Source organism: Bos indicus, chromosome 14 (genome assembly GCF_029378745.1).
Source record: "Bos indicus isolate NIAB-ARS_2022 breed Sahiwal x Tharparkar chromosome 14, NIAB-ARS_B.indTharparkar_mat_pri_1.0, whole genome shotgun sequence".
NCBI classification, from domain to species: Eukaryota; Metazoa; Chordata; class Mammalia; order Artiodactyla; family Bovidae; genus Bos; species Bos indicus.
This window is the reverse complement of record NC_091773.1, coordinates 78,753,838-78,772,025: the sequence shown is the minus strand read 5'-3', so window position 1 is coordinate 78,772,025 and position 18,188 is coordinate 78,753,838. Positions and strand designations below refer to the sequence as shown.

At 42.2% G+C, this 18,188-nt stretch overlaps 1 protein-coding gene across 6 annotated transcripts in view; it reads left to right on the top strand.

The window, feature by feature from the left end:
* RALYL (RALY RNA binding protein like) overlaps positions 1-18,188 on the top strand; it is an 819,948-nt gene that overhangs the window by 53,413 nt on the left and 748,347 nt on the right. The window contains exon 1 of one of the 6 annotated variants that reach the window (XM_070802964.1): positions 1,948-3,325. The exons of the other annotated variants lie outside the window; for them this stretch is intronic. The gene's annotated coding sequence lies outside the window, so the exon portion shown is untranslated. Of the gene's footprint in view, positions 1-1,947; positions 3,326-18,188 lie in introns of those variants that run through there. 6 annotated transcript variants of the gene reach the window in all.

Here is an 18,188-nt window from a genome sequence, read left to right as displayed (position 1 = left end):
ACTCCAGTACTCTTGCCTGGAAGAATTCCATGGACGGAAGAGCCTCGTCGGCTATGATCCATGGGGTCACAGGGTTGGACACAGCTGAGCACACCCTAGGCTGCTGCTAGCAGCTTTCAAGTATATGATACAGCATTATTAACTGGAACTCCTGCATACATACAAGAACTTACTCATCTTCTAACTGAAAGCCTGTGTCCTTTGACCAAAATATCTCCCCTAATACCCCACCCCTCCACCCTCAGTAGTTCCTGAGTAACTACCGTTCTAGTCTGTTTCTATGAGTTTATTAGCTGACCACTCCATCAGGGTTTTCCAGGTCTTTAAGACCCTTTTCTGTACAGTTCTTCGGTGTATTCTTGCCACCTCTTTTTAATCTCTTCTGCTTCTGTTAGGTCCATTTCTGTCATTAACTGAGCCCATCTTTGCATGAAATGTTCCCTTGGTATCTCTAATTTTCTTGAAGAGATCTCTAGTCTTTCCGATTCTGTTGTTTTCCTCTATTTCTTTACATTGATCACTGAGGAAGGCTTTCTTATTTCTCCTTGCTGTTCTTTGGAACTCTGCATTCAGATCAGTGTGTCTTTCCTTTTCTCCTTTGCCTTTTGCTTCTCTTCTTTTCTCAGCTCTTTGTAAGGCCTCCTCAGACAGCCGTTTTGCCTTTTTGCATTTCTTTTTCTTGGGGATGGTTTTGGTCCCTGTCTCCTGTATAACGTCACAAACCTCCGTCAGTAGTTCATCAGGCACTCTGTGTATCAGATCTGTTCCTCTGGATCTATTTGTCAATTGCACTGTATAGTCGTAAAGAATTTGATTTAGGTCATACCTGAATGGGCTAGTGGTTTTCCCAACTTGCTTCAATTTAAGTCTGATTTTTGCAATAAGGAGTTCGTGATCTGAGCCACAGTCAGCTCCTGGTCTTGTTTTGTTGTTGTTGACCACATAGAGCTTCTTCTCCACCTTTGGCTGCAAAGAATATAATCACTCTGATTTTGATATTGACCATGTGGTGAGGAAGCAACAGTTAGAACTGGACATGGAACAACAGACTGGTTCCAAATAGGAAAAGGAGTACGTCAAGGCTGTGTATTGTCACCCTGCTTATTTGACTTATATGCAGAGTACATCATGAGAAATGCTGGGCTGGATGAAGCACAAGCTGGAATCAAGATTGCGGGGAGAAATCTCAATAACCTCAGATATGCAGATGACACCACCCTTATGGCAGAAAGTGAAGAGGAACTCAAAGGCCTCTTGATGAAAGTGAAAGAGGAGAGTGAAAAAGTTGGCTTAAAGCTCAACATTCAGAAAACGAAGATCACGGCATCCAGTCCCATCACTTCATGGGAAATAGATGGGGAAACAGTGGAAACAGTGTCAGACTTTATTTTTCTGGGCTGCAAAATCACTGCAGATGGTGACTGCAGCCATGAAATTAAAAGACGCTTACTCCTTGGAAGGAAAGTTATGACCAACCTAGATAGCATATTCAAAAGCAGAGACATTACTTTGCCAACAAAGTTTTGTCTAGTCAAGGCTATGGTTTTTCCAGTAGTCATGTGTAGATGTGAGAGTTGGACTGTGAAGAAAGCTGAGCGCCAAAGAATTGATGCTTTTGAACTGTGGTGTTGGAGAAGACTCTTGAGAGTCCCTTAGACTTCAGAGAGATCCAACCAGTCCATTCTGAAGGAGATCAGTCCTGGGTGTTCTTTGGAAGGAATGATGCTAAAGCTGAAACTCCAGTACTTTGGCCACCTCGTGTGAAGAGTTGACTCATTGGAAAAGACTCTGATGCTGGGAGGGATTTGGGGCAGGAGGAGAAGGGGATGACAGAGGATGAGATGGCTGGATGGCATCACTGACTCGATGGACATGAGTTTGAGTGAACTCTGGGAGTTGGTGATGGACAGGGAGACCTGGAATGCTGTGATTCAGGGGGTCGCAAAGAGTTGGACACGACTGAGCGACTGAACTGAACTGATGTTGTGATGTCCATGTGTAGGGTCTTGTCTTGTGTTGTTAGAAAGGGTGTTTGCTATGACCAATGCACTCTCTTGGCAAAACTCTGTTTGCCGTTGCCCTGCTTTATTTTGTACTCCAAGGCTAAACTTGCCTGTTACTCCAGATATCTCTTGATTTCCTACTTTTGCATTCCAGAGAGTATATTTCACTATTGATTATTTACTGAGAGAGTATATTTCACTATTGATTATTTACTGAAGTCCCCTCAAAATCTGGAAGACCTTCTTAGTTACCTAGTTCATGGATACATCTTTGGACTTAATTCGCATAAGAGGTATCATTTTGGCTTTCTGAGTCTCTTTTCATGATCTTTGTTTTACGTACTTTCTCAGAGATGTGCTAAACAAATGTCTCATGACTTCAGTTGGTTTACACATCTACCTCAGATTGACAGTTTGAGTCCTGAACCATAGTCACGGACGACTCTAGTTCTGAATTTTGGACTGTCCTTCTTAGTCTGTGTTTAACTGTGTCACTGTAATTTAAGGACCACTTGAAATTGTGATGATCAGAAGAATATTTTGTAATGTTTGCAAGATATTGATACACTAGGCATGTAAACTATAAGATTGTGAACGCCAAAACGGCCATTCCCTTAGACTGATTCGACTGTGTGTTGTCTCCTTGCCCTGGCAGCCTGGTGACTGCTCTGTAACTTCTCCACCTCCGTAAGGATGCTAACAGCTTGACTACTGAAGCAGAATTCTGGGGATGAACGATAAAAGATATGTGAGAGAAAAGTAATACATTACATAATCTATATAAAATGTGAGCAAATGTTCTTGAAAATCCTTTTTTATAATTTTTCAAGTGTTGATTACTCACCGTGCCATATGTCTGCTTTAGCTTGCATGCGTGGGTGCTTAGCTGCTCAGTAATATCTGACTCTCTGCAACCCCATGGACTGTAATCCATCAGGCTCCTCTGTCCGTGGGATATTGCAGGCAGGAACACTGGAGTGGATTGCCGTTTTCTTCTCCAGGGGTTTCAGCTTGTGTATGTGTGTTCAGTTGCTCACTCGTGTCTGGCTCTTTACCACCCCGTGAACTGTAGCCCGCCAGGCTCCTCTGCCCATGGATTTTCCAGGGAAGAATACTGGAGTGTGCTGCCATTTCCTACTCCAGGGGATATTCCTGACCCAGGGATCCCACTCGAGTCTCTGTCTCCTGCATTGGCTGGCGGTTTCTTTAACACTCGCTCCACCTGGGAAGCCCCTTGAGGTTATGCAAATGATTAAGAATCATCTTTGTAGTAGAGGGGCTTCTTTTCCTTCCGCCTCCATGGAAAACAAGCAGGCATAACAGTAAGTAGTATTTACTGTTTTCATTTTTAAAAAATGGTTTTATGGAATTTGATAAAGGAGTATTTCTGCACAGGGTGTTAGAGATCTTGCATTGGAGATTGTTGTATGCTTCTAAACTTATGAATGAAAAGGCTAACGTTTTGAAACTAAACATTTGATTTAGAAAAAAAAAAAAACTGCAAAGATGATGTAAAGTACAGGATACTACATTTTAGGTATCAGAAAGTTCTTTATTTAACAAATAAAGGATCCATGAAGTTCCTTGAGGAAAGCTAAACCTTTTAAGGAAAACAGTTTAGTCTTCTGACTTGTTTACCATTCCTTAGTTTCTTGTGGGTTTTCTGTGCCAGAAATAGAGCCTTGAGACTTTGTATGGAGAGCAGGATACTACATTTTAGGTATCAGAAAGTTCTTTATTTAACAAATAAAGGATCCATGAAGTTCCTTGAGGAAAGCTAAACCTTTTAAGGAAAACAGTTTAGTCTTCTGACTTGTTTACCATTCCTTAGTTTCTTGTGGGTTTTCTGTGCCAGAAACAGAGCCTTGAGACTTTGCATGGAGAGCAGGTGCCCTCGATAATGCATCCGCTCACCCTCTCTGCCTGTGGTCAGCGCATACAGTTCGTTCTTTGGGAGCCATCTGGTGGGGGGGTCGTTAAAACCCTTAACCTGCCTTAATTGTTGCTGCTTAACAGTTGCCTTCTCTGGTGGCTCAGTCGGCAAAGAATCTGCCTGCAATGCAGGAGACCATCTGCAACGTAGGAGACCTGATTTGATTTTTTTGAGTTCAGTCCCTGGGTCAGGAAGATCCCCTGGAGAAAGAAATAGCAACCCGCTCCACCATTCTTGCCTGGAAAATCCCACAGACAGAGGAGCCTAGAGGGCTCCTCTGTCTGTGGGGTTTCAAGCCTAGGACCTGACTTAGTGACTAAACCACCAATTATAGCCAGTTGTATCTCCTGGAAAGGCAGTCAGGAAACTGCAGTTCTAAATTTCAGTCTGCCCCTCCAAATTGGTATGAAACTAATTTTTGTTGCTGTAAGTTGAAGACGACCTGAAGTTCTGATAGCTGGAAAGTAAGCTCAGAATGTCCAGCAGGATTTCACTATCAAAGGACTCCAGGAATGAAAGCCCCAGTGTTAACATCTGACCACAAGAACGGTGCTGGGTCCTGACACAGAAGCTGGTAATTCTTAGGGCTTTTTGTAAGGACTGTATTACCGATTCAAATTGGATAAAACTAGACTGACATGAAATACTACATCTTGTGAATTTCTAAGATATAACCAACATGATTCCACTTATTTAAACCTGCTTAGATGGCTGAATTTCTTAGTTTATCCAGATAATTAATTGTAACATACGCATCCAATGTAATCAACCTGAGTAACACATTTTGCAGTGTGTGTATACACAAGTACACGTACATTACATGTAACACATGTAATACGTTATACATGTGTATACACAAGTACATGTACAATGTACACACGGTATATTAGGGAGGACGTGAGCTGTGATGCTTGTTTTAGTCATATATTTATGAATAAGTGTTTGATTTCATATCTATCCAACAAAACAAAGTTGTTCAGGATGAAAAAGGAACAATGAAAACAAATGACTTACAGTTTTCAAAGTTCATGCTAAGGATATACAGGGAATTGAGTGAGAATGAATTTTTCCCCATCAAATGAGCAGTGATCGAGAGTTACTGATTCACAGTCTTTGCTGAGTGACCCTCCCCGTTAGGGAGGTTTCTTCCTGGTTGTTGTTGTTGCTTTTCTTTTTTTTCCATTCAGGGTGAGTATTTGAATAGAGTTAGGGCCTGCTCATAATTGATACTTGTTCTGGAGTATAGTGATTCTGGCCTAATTCAGCTGATCAGCTTTTCACTTCTCTCTCTAACTAAAGTAAAGCACCATGTCTGTGCCAAAAGGGAAAGAGATGTGGGCAGGGCCCACTGGATAACTTTTCCACAAAAGACTGCCTTGCGTACACCAGATACAGATGTTGCAAGGAGTCTGCTTTCTGATCGGTCAGTATGCTTTTGCAAACAATAATTTCATTCAGTAAACACAATGATAACACTTGACCATGTCAAAATACTAAGACATAATAAAGTGAAAAAAAAAAAAAGAAGAAGAAAGAAAAAGACAGTGGTTCCAAGCTTGAGATATGAAGACAAGATGACAAAATAATTGGGGATGACATGTGCTTTAATAAAACTTTTATTACACTGAAATAAATCAGTTCAGTTCAGTTGCTTAGTTGTGTCTGACTCTTTGTGACCCCCTGAATTACAGCACGCCAGGCCTCCCTGTCCATCACCAACTCCCTGGGTTCACTCAGACTCAGGTCCGTCGAGTCGGTGATGCCATCCAGCCATCTCATCCTCTGTCGTCCCCTTCTCCTCCTGCCCCCAATCCCTCCCAGCATCAGAGTCTTTTCCAATGAGTCAACTTGTCATATGAGGTGGCCAAAGTATTGGAGTTTCAGCTTTAGCATCAGTCCTTCCAATGAACACCCAGGACTGATCTCCTTTAGAATGGACTGGTTGGATCTCCTTGCAGTCCAAGGGACTCTCAAGATTCTTATCCAACACCGCAGTTCAAAAGCATCAATTCTTCGGTGCTCAGCTTTCTTCATAGTCCAACTCTCACATCCATATATGACCACTGGAAAAACAATAGCATTGACTGGAAAGACCTTTGTTGGCAAAGTAATGTCTCTGCTTTTTAATATACTATCTAGGTTGGTCATAACTTTCCTTCCAAGGAGTAAGCGTCTTTTAATTTCAAGGCTGCAGTCACCATCTGCAGTGATTTTGGAGCCCAAAATAATAAAGTCTGACACTGTTTCCACTGTTTCCCCATCTATTTCTCATGAAGTGATGGGACCAGATGCCATGATCTTAGTTTTCTGAATGTTGAACTTTAGGCCAACTTTTTCACACTCTCCTCATTCACTTTCATCAAGAGGCTTTTGAGTTTCTCTTCACTTTCTGCCATAAGGGTGATGTCGTCTGCATATCTGAGGTTATTGATATTTCTCCCGGCAATCCTGATTCCAACTTGTGCTTCCTCCAGCCCAGCGTTTCTCATGATGTACTCTGCATATAAGTTAAATAACCAGGGTGACAATACACAGCCTTGACGTACTCCTTTTCCTATTTGGAACCAGTCTGTTGTTCCATGTCCACTTCTAACTGTTGCTTCCTGATGTGCATATAGGTTTCTCAAGAGGCAGGTCAGGTGGTCTGGTATTCCCATCTCTTTCAGAATTTTCCACAGTTTATTGTGATCCACACTGTCAAAGGCTTTGGCATAATCAATAAAGCAGAAATAGATGTTTTTCTGGAACTCTCTTGCTTTTTCCTTGATCCAGCGGATGTTGGCAATTTGATCTCTGGTTCCTTTGCCTTTTCTAAAATCAGCTTGAACATCAGGAAGTTCATGGTTCACATATTGCTGAAGCCTGGCTTGGAGAATTTTGAGCATTATTTTACTAACGTTTGAAATGAGTGCAATTGTCTGATAGTTTGAGCATTCTTTGGCATTGCCTTTCTTTGGGATTGGAATGAAAACTGACCTTTTCCAGTCCTGTGGCCACTGCTGAGTTTTCCAAATTTGCTGGCATATTGAGTGCAGCACTTTCACAGCATCATCCTTCAGGATTTGGAATAGCTCAGCTGGAATTCCATCACCTCCACTAGCTTTGTTCATAGTGATGCTTTCTAAGGCCCACTTGACTTCACATTCCAGGATGTCTGGCTCTAGGTCAGTGATCACACCATCGTGATTATCTGGGTCGTGAAGATCTTTTTGTACAGTTCTTCTGTGTATTCTTGCCACCTCTTCTTAATATCTTCTGTTCTGTTAGGTCCATACCATTTCTGTCCTTTATTGAGCCCATCTTTGCATGAAATGTTCCCTTGGTATCTCTAATTTTCTTGAAGAGATCTCTAGTCTTTCCCATTCTGTTGTTTTCTTCTATTTCTTTGCATTGATTGCTGAGGAAGACTTTCTTATCTCTTCTTGCTATTCTTTGGAACTCTGCATTCAGATGCTTATATCTTTCCTTTTCTCCTTTCCTTTTCACTTCTCTTCTTTTCACAGTTATTTGTAAGGTCTCCCCAGACGGCCATTTTGCTTTTTTGCATTTCTTTTCCATGGGGATGGTCTTGATCCCTGTCTCCTGTACAGTGTCACAAACCTCCATCCATAGTTCATCAGGCACTCTGTCAAATCTAGTCCCTTAAATCTACTTCTCACTTCCACTGTATAATCATAAGGGATTTGATTTTGGTCATACCTGAACGGTCTAGTGGTTTTCCCTACTTTCTTCAATTTAGGTCTAAATTTGGCAGTAAGGAGTTCATGATCTGAGCCACAGTCAGCTCCTCTCCTGGTCTTGTTTTTGTTGACTGTATAGAGCTTCTCCATCTTTGGCTGCAAAGAACATAATCAGTCTGATTTCAATGTTGACCATCTGGTGATGTCCGTGTGTAGAGTCTTCTCTTGTGTTGTTGGAAGAGAGTGTGTGCTATGACCAGTGTGTTCTCTTGGCAAAAACTCTATTAGCCTTTGCCCTGCTTCATTCCATATTCCAAGGCCACATTTGCGTGTTACTCCACATGTTTCTTGGAAATAGTATGATATAATGTAATCTATTTAATTATCTCCTAATTAGTGAATAAATCTGTGTGGTTCTTAAATGATAAACCATCTAGATTACTTCAGGTTAAGGATGGCTTTTTAAATTTGGTCTCTCCAAACATCCTACCCACCTCCCCGCCCACCAAAAAAAATATTGAAATCAACAAGGAGAGCAAATAAGATTGCTTTTAACTTATTCCTACAGTAACTAGGAGACAAAGAATTTCAGGCTTCAATATAGTTCTAAATGGGAAGTAAGTTATATGGAATCTTTACAGCCAGTTCCAAAGCCCATGCTGGAAGGAAGAATCAGGTGGAGACTGAGCCGTGAACAGATGAGTTGTGAGGATTTCTCTGGTGGCAAATACAGATAAGGTCTTGTCTGGGAACAGGTCAGGCACCTGGAGGATCATAGCACAGGCTAGCAGAGAATATGAGAAATATAGCGGAGGCTTGCCTAAGGGGGAAACGAAAGGAGGAGGAACCCTTCGGGGCTGTGAGGTGAAGGAGAAGAAAGAAGCAGATGGTAGAAATTAAGGGTATTAGAGAGGGAGAAGGAATATCATGAACTCATACAATGCACCATCCTCTTTCTGCCTAATAGTTAATTTAAAAAACACACTTTTAAAATAATTGAAAACACATTATAATAAAATGTATTATACTTAATATAAGAAAATACACTTATTACCCCCCAAAAGAAGGCACTCTTGAACAATAACACCAAAAAAATTCAAATCTTTCACTCCTGGATAGAACCATTTTCTTGCTGATGCACAAAATCCCAAGATAATTTAAAATGAACAGAAAACATCAGACAGTATCCAACTACATTACTATAAAAAGAAAACAAAAGGTAAGACTGAATATTTTTATCAGATGGTTACACTTCCCAGAGACCATCCGCAGAGCGGAAGAAAATGTAACATGCCATGCATATCATTAAGTCAGTATTTGCATATGTGAAAGAGCATTGCAAATTGGAAATTCGAAAACGCAGAATATGAATGGACAGAAACCTGAAGGAGATGAAGCAAGAGTTGGTAAAATCAGGAAATATAAGAAAAAGAAACATGAAAGTATTTGGAAAATAGGTGTTAAAATATGAACTGGTACAAAGATATTAATTTTTAACATCGTTTTACTTATTTGATTTTGTTTTTGGCTGTGCTGGGATGTTGTTGGTGTGTGGGCTTTTCTCTGTTTGCAGAGAGAAGGCCTACTCTTCTCTGAGGGCATGGGCTTCTCCTTGTGGGAGCTGGTCCTGCTGCAGAGGCTAGGCTCCTGGGCTCAGCAGTTGCAGTTTCCAGGCTCCAGAGCACAGACTCAGTAACCATGGTGCATGGGCTTAGCTGCTCTGCAGCCTGTGGGATCTTCCTGGCTCAGGGATCGAACCTGTGTCTCCAGCATCAGCAGGAAGATTCTGTACCACTGAGTCACCAGGGAAGCCCACGAAGACATTAATTTCATCACAAAGTTAATTGATCCGTTAATCTAAAATTGCTTGTGCAGCAGTTAGCAAGATGAACGTATTTTGAAGTATGATCCACCCTTTCTCCTTCATGAAGCTGCTGTTGCTGCTGCTGCTAAGTCACTTCAGTTGTGTCCGACTCTGTGCAACCCTGTAGACGGCAGCCCACCAGGCTCCCCCGTCCCTGGGATTCTCCAGGCAAGACCACTGGAGTGGGTTGCCATTTCCTTCTCCAATGCGTGAAAGTGAAAAGTGAAAGTGAAGTCGCTCAGTCGTGTCCAACCCTCAGCGACCGCATGTACTGCAGCCCACCAGGCTCCTCCGTCCATGGGATTCTCCAGGCAAGAGTACTGGAGTGGGGTGCTATTGCCTAAATACTATCAAAAGAGAAGGTGCGTGTTTTTTTCAGACAGTTTGACATTCATTAGTGAAAGAAAACTTGGGGAATATTTATATAATCTCTCTGTGGCGATTCCCAGAGGTTAATCCTGTGCATCCCACCAGAGACACTGTGCTGTCGCCTTGCCTCACATTTACAGATATGTGTTTTGTATACATAGATACGTATATCTGCACCGATTTATCTATATTTCTTCAGTGATTGCCAGTTTCTTGAAGGCAGACTTCGTCCTTCCGTGTTTGTGTTTCCATCCCCAGAACCGTCGCGATGCTTCGTGCATCCTTTGCTCACAGGTAGTGCTTGTTCCCTGAATGAGAGCACCCATCAGCCCGCTGCTTCTTGCCTTATATCCTCCTGTGTTTAGTAGAGGATAACTTTTCTTTTTATGACATCATGAAATCCGTATGAATGCAAGGAATGGGACCAGAGAGGGGTGTTGACTGATCTCAGCAGGGAGGCCGTGCGGAGGACGGGCAGTGGTGAAGCCTGCGGTGACAGGTGTGAGGAGGAGACGGAACCCGGAGCTTCCCCTTCTGGGCCCAGCGGGGCCAGCACGTTCCCAGGGGACGTGAGGTGACGGCAACCTGGAAGCAGAAGGCGCAGCCGTAGCTGCGGCTTCGCAGTCTGTTAATTCTGGCTCTCTAGTCGAAAATACAGTGAATCCCGCATGGTCTAATTTTATGACCATCTGTATCATAGGATGCATTTCCTAGGATGCATGCAGGATTGGAGGCCACGCGTGAACCACGGGCCTTACCCTGGCTGTTCCGAGGTAAAGGCATCTTGAGGCAGACCCCAGGCTGCCCGGCCACAGGTAGTAGTAGCAACTTCCTCTCTTACAGCTACTGGGGATCAGCGTTCTGGGCGTTTACCTGCATACATTAAAAACAGCATGGAGCTACTCAGTCACATTGTTGGGGTTTGTCCCCTGATTTTTAGCTTTACGTTTCCAAAATTAATGGGAAATGCCTTTTTACAAATTAAGGTGGAGGACTTCCCTGGTGGCCCGGTGGTTAAGAATGCAGGCTTGCAGTGCAGGGGACGTAGGCACAATCCCTGGTCAGGGAACAAAGAGCCCACATGCCAAGGGGCAATTCAGCCTGCCGGCAGCAACTGCTGAGTCTGTCTGCTCTGGAGTCCACACGCCATGACTAGGGAGGCCATGCTGCACAAGGAAAGACCCCCCATGCCCCACTAGCTGTTGAAAACCCGACACAGTCAAATGCATACATAAATAAAAATTTAAAAAAATTAAAATGGGTCTTCCCTGGTGGACCAGTGGTTAGGACTTGACCTTCCAATGCAGGGGGTGTAGGTTTGATCCCTGGCCAGAGGGCTAAGAGCCTGCGTGCCTCCTGCACAAAACACCGGAACATAAAACAGAAGCACTATTGTAACAAATAAAGACTTTAAAAATGGTCCACATCAGTAAACAAATAAATAAAAATTAAGATGTTTTTATGATCGGGAACAGAACAGATTCTCACCAACCAAACATTTATACAGCTGATTATTCATTCATGACCACCTCAAGTAGAACATATTCTGGTACTCTGATAACTGTAATTGATTCCCTTCATGCACTGAACCATGGGGGCATTTTCTAGTTCCATCAGCACAGTAAATACTTCATAATCAAATCAGAATATGCTTATCTGCAGAAATAAGAGTATGCTTCGCGAGTGGTTCAGATGGTAAAGAACCAGCCTAAAATGCAGGAGACCTGGATCCAGTCCCTGGGTCAAGAAGATCCCCTGGAGAAGGAAATAGCAACCCACTCCAGTCTTCTTGTCTGGGGAATCCCATGGACAGAGGAGCCTGGCGGGCTACAGTCCATGGGATTGCAAAGAGTCAGACACGACTTGAGTGACTAACACTGTCTGCAAAAAAGACTAACCCTATCTGCAGAAAACTTTACTCAGATATATATATATATATACATTTAAAAATACCTACATTGTGTTTATAATGTGCCTGGAAGTGCTTAAAGCCTTGGCATGTGTCAGCTTATTGAGTCCTCATGGTAGTATATGCCCATTTTACAGATGAAGTGAGTGAGGTACAGTGAGGTTAATAATTTACTCAAGATCCCTCAGATGATGGCTGCCAAGATTCACACTAAGGCAGTCTGACTGTGGCACACGTGCCAAAAAACTGCATCATGCTTAGTACATTTTCTTCAAAATGGATTTTACACTGAAAAAGCAGTAGCTGAAAACCAGAAAAGTATTATTATTTTTTTATTTATTATTTTTTTGAAAAGTATTATTTTAGTTCATTGTTGAAGAATCATTAGTCAGCATGACTGTTTTCTAAAATGATTTACCAGTGTTTGTTAATATGATTGTAAGCAGACTGTTTAAAAATTACATGTTTTCTAAACCAGAATTGAGACAAAAAAGTCCCTAACCTGTGAATTTAGCTGATTTATAAAAGTATAAAATAAAGTAAAAATTATACTCTTGATTAGTTATGTTTATTTAGAAATTAAATCATGTGAAAGTTTGGAGTTTTCCGTAAAATTACTCTATCTAGGATTCTCCTCAGCTCTGATTTGATGTGTTAGAAACTGTGTTCCCAAATTCTAATTAGTGTTGATGAAGGTATTGCTGATTGTGACCTCCTGACTTCCTGAGATCTATAATATCGAAAATCCTGGCCTCTTTCCTATAATCGATTACAATCAACAGGCATTTATTGAGCGGCTACTAAGTGCAACACTGTTTCAAAGTGTCTTTAGTAATATGCATTCTTGTAGGGACGTTTCGTTCTTCAAGCTAATGCAAGAAATGCCACAAATGCCAGTGTGACTCACTGCCACATGAGCAGAACAGACAGCCAGGGCTGTAGTCTCTGAGAGGAGAGAACTGTCTGAACTCTGCTTCACAACGTGGCTAACTGTGTTCTCATGGCAAGACCGGTGTGCGTTAGCCATTTATGGGAACGTTGACTCTGAAACATTTAAACTCTTTCCAGCTAAGCTACAGACTTTCCGTCTTAACAGCAAACAGCAGAAGGGGTGAACTACAGAGGCTCAAACTGGAGAACCAGCTATATTCTAGGAGCAGTGTGTTATGTTTTACAAATATGTATTTTTAATTAAAGCAATAGAGGCGCAGAGCTTAAAAATAAAACAGTAGTAGCAGGCTTCTAAAGAAGACAGCAGATATAGACCCTACCCTCCACCCCTCTTCATTAAAAGAAAAGCAGTTTCAATCGTTCTGTTAAGTATTTCTTTTACTATTTACCTGCATACATTAAAATAATACAGGATGCTGCACGTGCACACAGAAAGTGTATACAAGGACGTGATCTATTGGTTTTTCTCTAACAGTGGTCAAACACACTTTCTGTTAAACAGACATGCGCGTGCGCACACCATCGCGCGTCTGTGCACGAGCACACACACGAATGCCGCCCCCTGATTGCTTCCTGGCAGCTTTCAGTAAGTTCAGCTGCTGCGAGTGTGCTTGCTCTTATTTCCTGGCCGTTTCTTCTTTGCTTTCATGGTCTCTGTTTCCTCTTGGTTTTATTTTTCTGCGTGTTTTCGTGGGTCTCTCTCTTTCTGTGTTGGGTGCTTCCTCTAATGTCTCATGACCCCTGCTTATGCTGATATTTAAGAATAGGCCCTGAGGCTCTGTGTGCTTGGGGTGGGCTTGGACCGTTAAGAGGGTGTGACGTAGGGGGCGGGACAGCTGAGTTGCCTAGAGGGTGACCCATGGTCTGGACTGAACTGTCTGTTGAGATCGTCCCAGTATCAGTCTCCATAGCGTGTTTCTTTGAAGTTCCTCAGATTTTCCAGAGTGGAATGCTCAAGTTTTCCTCAGATTTTCCAGAGTGGAATGCTCAAGTTTTCCATCTGGGAGGTATGTGCCTCTCTACTCAAGTTCTGGAAGCTCAGAGAGAGAAAAAGAAAAGAGCTAAGTGTCCCGTAGTTAAATATATAGACTCAGTTGCAGTCCCCCTGCCTCCTCATTTTGCTTCATGAGTTAATTTGATGTACTCTTCCCTTTACTATGGCGAACGTGCTGCCCTCCAGGGTCTTTCATTGTTTGTCTCTTAGGAGACACCACCTTTCTGGATTGTCAGTCCTGGTGTAGCACCATGAGGGTGTCCCCCTCTGGCCGCTGGGTCGGAGGCCTGCCTTCTGAGTCTGTGGATCTGGGGGGACATGCGTCTGCGCCCCTCTCTTGGCTGATTCTCCTTAAAGTCAGACTGCCTCGGTGCTGCAAGTTCCCTTGGCAATCTTTTATTTTTTTTAATTTTTTTTTATTTTTGACTGGAGGAAAATTGCTTTACAATGTTGCATTGGATTTCTGCCATACAGCAACGAGAATCAGCCATAATGGTACATGTCTCCTGTCTCTCCCTTCCCTCCCTCCATCCCAGCCCTCCAGGTCATCACGGGACACTGGGCTGGGCTTCCTGTGTCTTATGGTAACGTCTCACCAGCTGTCTGTTTTACACGTGACAGTGCCTTATATCACTGCAGAGGGTGACTACAGCCATGAAATTAAAAGATGCTTACTCCTTAGAAAGAAAGTTAAGACCAACCTAGACAGCATGTTAAAAAGCAGAGACATTATTTTGCCAACAAAGGTCCATCTAGTCAAGGCTATGGTTTTTCCAGTGGTCATGTATGGAAGTGAGAGTTGGACTATAAAGAAAGTTGAGCGTTGAAGAATTGATGCTTTTGAACTATGGTGTTGAAGAAGACTCTTGAGAGTCCCTTGGACTGCAAGGAGATCCAACCAGTCCATTCTGAAGGAGATCAGTCTTTGGTGTTCTTTGGAAGGACTGATGCTGAAGCTGAAACTCCAATACTCATGCGAAGAGTTGACTCATTGGAAAAGACCCTGATGCTGGGAGGGATTGGGGGCAGGAGGAGAAGGGGACGACAGAGGCTGGATGGCATCACCGACTCGATGGACATGAGTTTGGGTGAAATCTGGGAGTTGGTGATGGACAGGGAGGCCTGGCATGCTGCAGTTCATGGGGTTGCAAATAGTTGGACACAACTGAGTGACTGAACTGAACGGAACTGAATCATTAGTGATGTTGAACATCTTTTAATGTGTTTACTAACCATTTATATATCTTCTTTGGAGAAATGTCTGTTTGGATCTTCTGCCCATTTTTGGATTGAGCTGTTTGTTTTTCTGGTATTGAGCCACGTGTATATTTTGGAGATTAATCCTTTGTCAGTTATTTTGTTTGCAGTTATATTCTCCCCTTCTGAATGAGGGTTGTCTTTTAATCTTGCTTGTTTCCTTTGCTGTACAAAAGCTTTTAAGTTTACTTGGGTCCCATTTGTTTATTTTTGTTTGTATTTCCGTTACTCTGGGCAATAGTTCAAAGAGGATCTTGACGTGATGCATGTCAAAGCGTGCACTGCAGTGTTTTCCTGTAAGAGCTTTATCGTTTCTGACCTTGCATTTCTGTCTTTATTCCATTTGGAGTTTGCTTTTTGTGCATGATGCTAGGAAGTGTTCTAGTTTCATGCTTTTACATGTAGCCGCCCAGTTTCCCCAGCACCACTTATTGAAGAGGCTGTCTTTTCTCCCTTGTGTATTGCCTCCTGTGTCACAGATAAGGTGTCCATAGGTGTGTGGGTTTATCTCTGGGCTTTCTATCTTGTTTCATTGGCCTATATTGCTGTTTTTGTGCCAGTACCATACTGTCCTGATGACTGTAGCTTTGTAGAATAGTCAAAACATCTATTTCTACTTTATTGACTATGCCAAAGCCTTTGACTGTGTGGATCACAATAAACTGGAAAATTCTGAAAGAGATGGGAATATCAGACCACCTGACCTGCCTCTTGAGAAACCTATATGCAGGTCAGGAAGCAACAGTTAGAACTGGACATGGAACAACAGACTGGTTCCAAATAGGAAAAGGAGTACGTAAGGCTGTATATTGTCACCCTGCTTATTTAACTTCTCTGCAGAGTACATCATGAGAAACGCTGGACTGGAAGAAACACAAGCTGGAATCAAGATTGATGGGAGAAATATCAATAACCTCAGATATGCAGATGACACAACCCTTAGGGCAGAAAGTGAAGAGGAACTCAAAAGCCTCTTGATGAAAGTGAAAGAGGAGAATGAAAAAGTTGGCTTAAAGCTCAACATTCAGAAAACGAAGATCATGGCATCTGGTCCCATCACTTCATGGGAAATAGATGGGGAAACAGTGGAAACAGTGCCAGACTTTATTTTTCTGGGCTCCAAAATCACTGCAGATGGTGACTGCAGCCCTGAAATTAAAAGACGCTTACTCCTTGGAAGGAAAGTTATGACCAACCTAGATACCATATTCAAAAGCAGAGACATTACTTTGCCAACAAAGGTCCGTCTAGTCAAGGCTATGGTTTTTCCTGTGGTCATGTATGGATGTGAGAGTTGGACTGTGAAGAAGGCTGAGAGCCGAAGAATTGATGCTTTTGAACTGTGGTGCTGGAGAAGACTCTTGAGAGTCCCTTGGATTGCAAGGAGATCCAACCAGTCCATTCTGAAGGAGATCAGCCCTGGGATTTCTTTGGAAGGACTGATGCTGAAGCTGAAACTCCAGTACTTTGGCCACCTCATGCGAAGAGTTGACTCATTGGAAAAGACTCTGATGCTGGGAGGGATTGGGGGCAAGAGGAGAAGGGGATGACAGAGGATGAGATGGCTGGATGGCATCACTGACTCGATGGATGTGAGTCTGAGTGAACTCCGGGAGTTGGTGATGGATAGGGAGGCCTGGCGTGCTGCGATTTATGGGGTGGCAAAGAGTCGGACACGACTGAGTGACTGATCTGATCTGATCTGATCTGATGTCAGAAAGGTTGATTCCTCCATGTCTGTTTTTCTTTCTCAAGATTTCTTTGGCTGTTTGGGGTCTTTTGTGTTTGGAAAAGAAGTAAAACTCTCACTGTTTGCAGATGATATGATAGTATACATAGAAAACCCTAAAGATGCCGCCAGAAAATTACTATCATGAATATAGTAGAACCCAAGATATAAAATTAATACACAGAAATCTCTTGCATTCCTATACATTAACAATGAAAATCAGAAAGAGAAATTACTGAAGCAATCTCATTCATAATTGCAACAACAACAAAAATACCTAGGAATAAACCTACCTAAAGAGACAAAAAACTGTATGCAGAAAACTATTAAGACCCTGATGAAAGAAATCAAAGATGACACAAACAAATGGAGAGATATACCGTATTCTTAGGTTGGAAGAATCAATATTGTGAAAATGACTATGCTACTCAAGTCATGTCTGACTCTTTGCAATCCCATGGATTGTAGGCTGCGTGGGTCCTATGTCCATGGAAGTCTCCAGGCAAGAATACTGGAGTGGGTTGCCATTCCCTTCTCCAATGCTATCCAAAGCAATCTATAGATTCAATGCAATCCCTGTCGAACTACCAATGGCGTTTTTCACAGAACTAGAACACAAAATTTCAAATCAGTTGTCATTCTTCTAAGAACTCTCTATCAATTTACATGGGTGTTCCCCTCTTTCTTGTTCTTTGTCCATGTAGTTTTATAAAATTTTGTTGTCTGTTGCCATGGTAATGATCTGGGGGGAAGGACAGGAGATGATCGTATCTGTTCAATCTGCCACAATGAAATAGAAGCAATTGTATTATTATTGCTGTTTTTTTTTTTTTTTTTTAAATAATAAACTTCCTAGGAAGCCTGTGAAGTTATCTTATTTAGCAAATAAAGGCATCAACATTCAACTAAGGTTAAATGAAGCTAGACGGAAAAGCTTATACTTTTCCCACTGGATCTCAAGAAGAGTAAAGGAACATGAAAAGAGAGGATTCCAAACTTTTCGACATTAAGGACAACTGTTTAACATTCTCTTCATATTTTGCACTTAACATAATTTTATCAACCAAGCTAACTGTATATATGAGGTTATACACCATTGCATTATTTTTCCATTTTATGTTTATCCAAGTACATAGACAGATTTTCCGAACAGCGTTGAGTAGCTGGAATTGTCCCACAGGGCAGAGGTATCTTTCTTCCAGATGTCAGTATCATCTTTTACTTTCCTTTAAGTCATCCTGAAGGCCATCAGGCTTCCTCTAACAGATTGTTTTCCCCAGAACGTTCCCAACTTCTGCCCACCACATAGGCTCAAGTGTGCTGAAATATTTATAGGTTTTTGTCAGGGCAGCACCTCACTCCCACGTCTTAGTTGTTTTTGTGGCTAACTCAATTCCCTGACAACCTATTGGCTTAAAACACTTATGATCATTCATGATGGCACACATCATTAACACAGACAGCCCAGAAGCTCTGGCTAGTCTCTGCATTGTGTTATC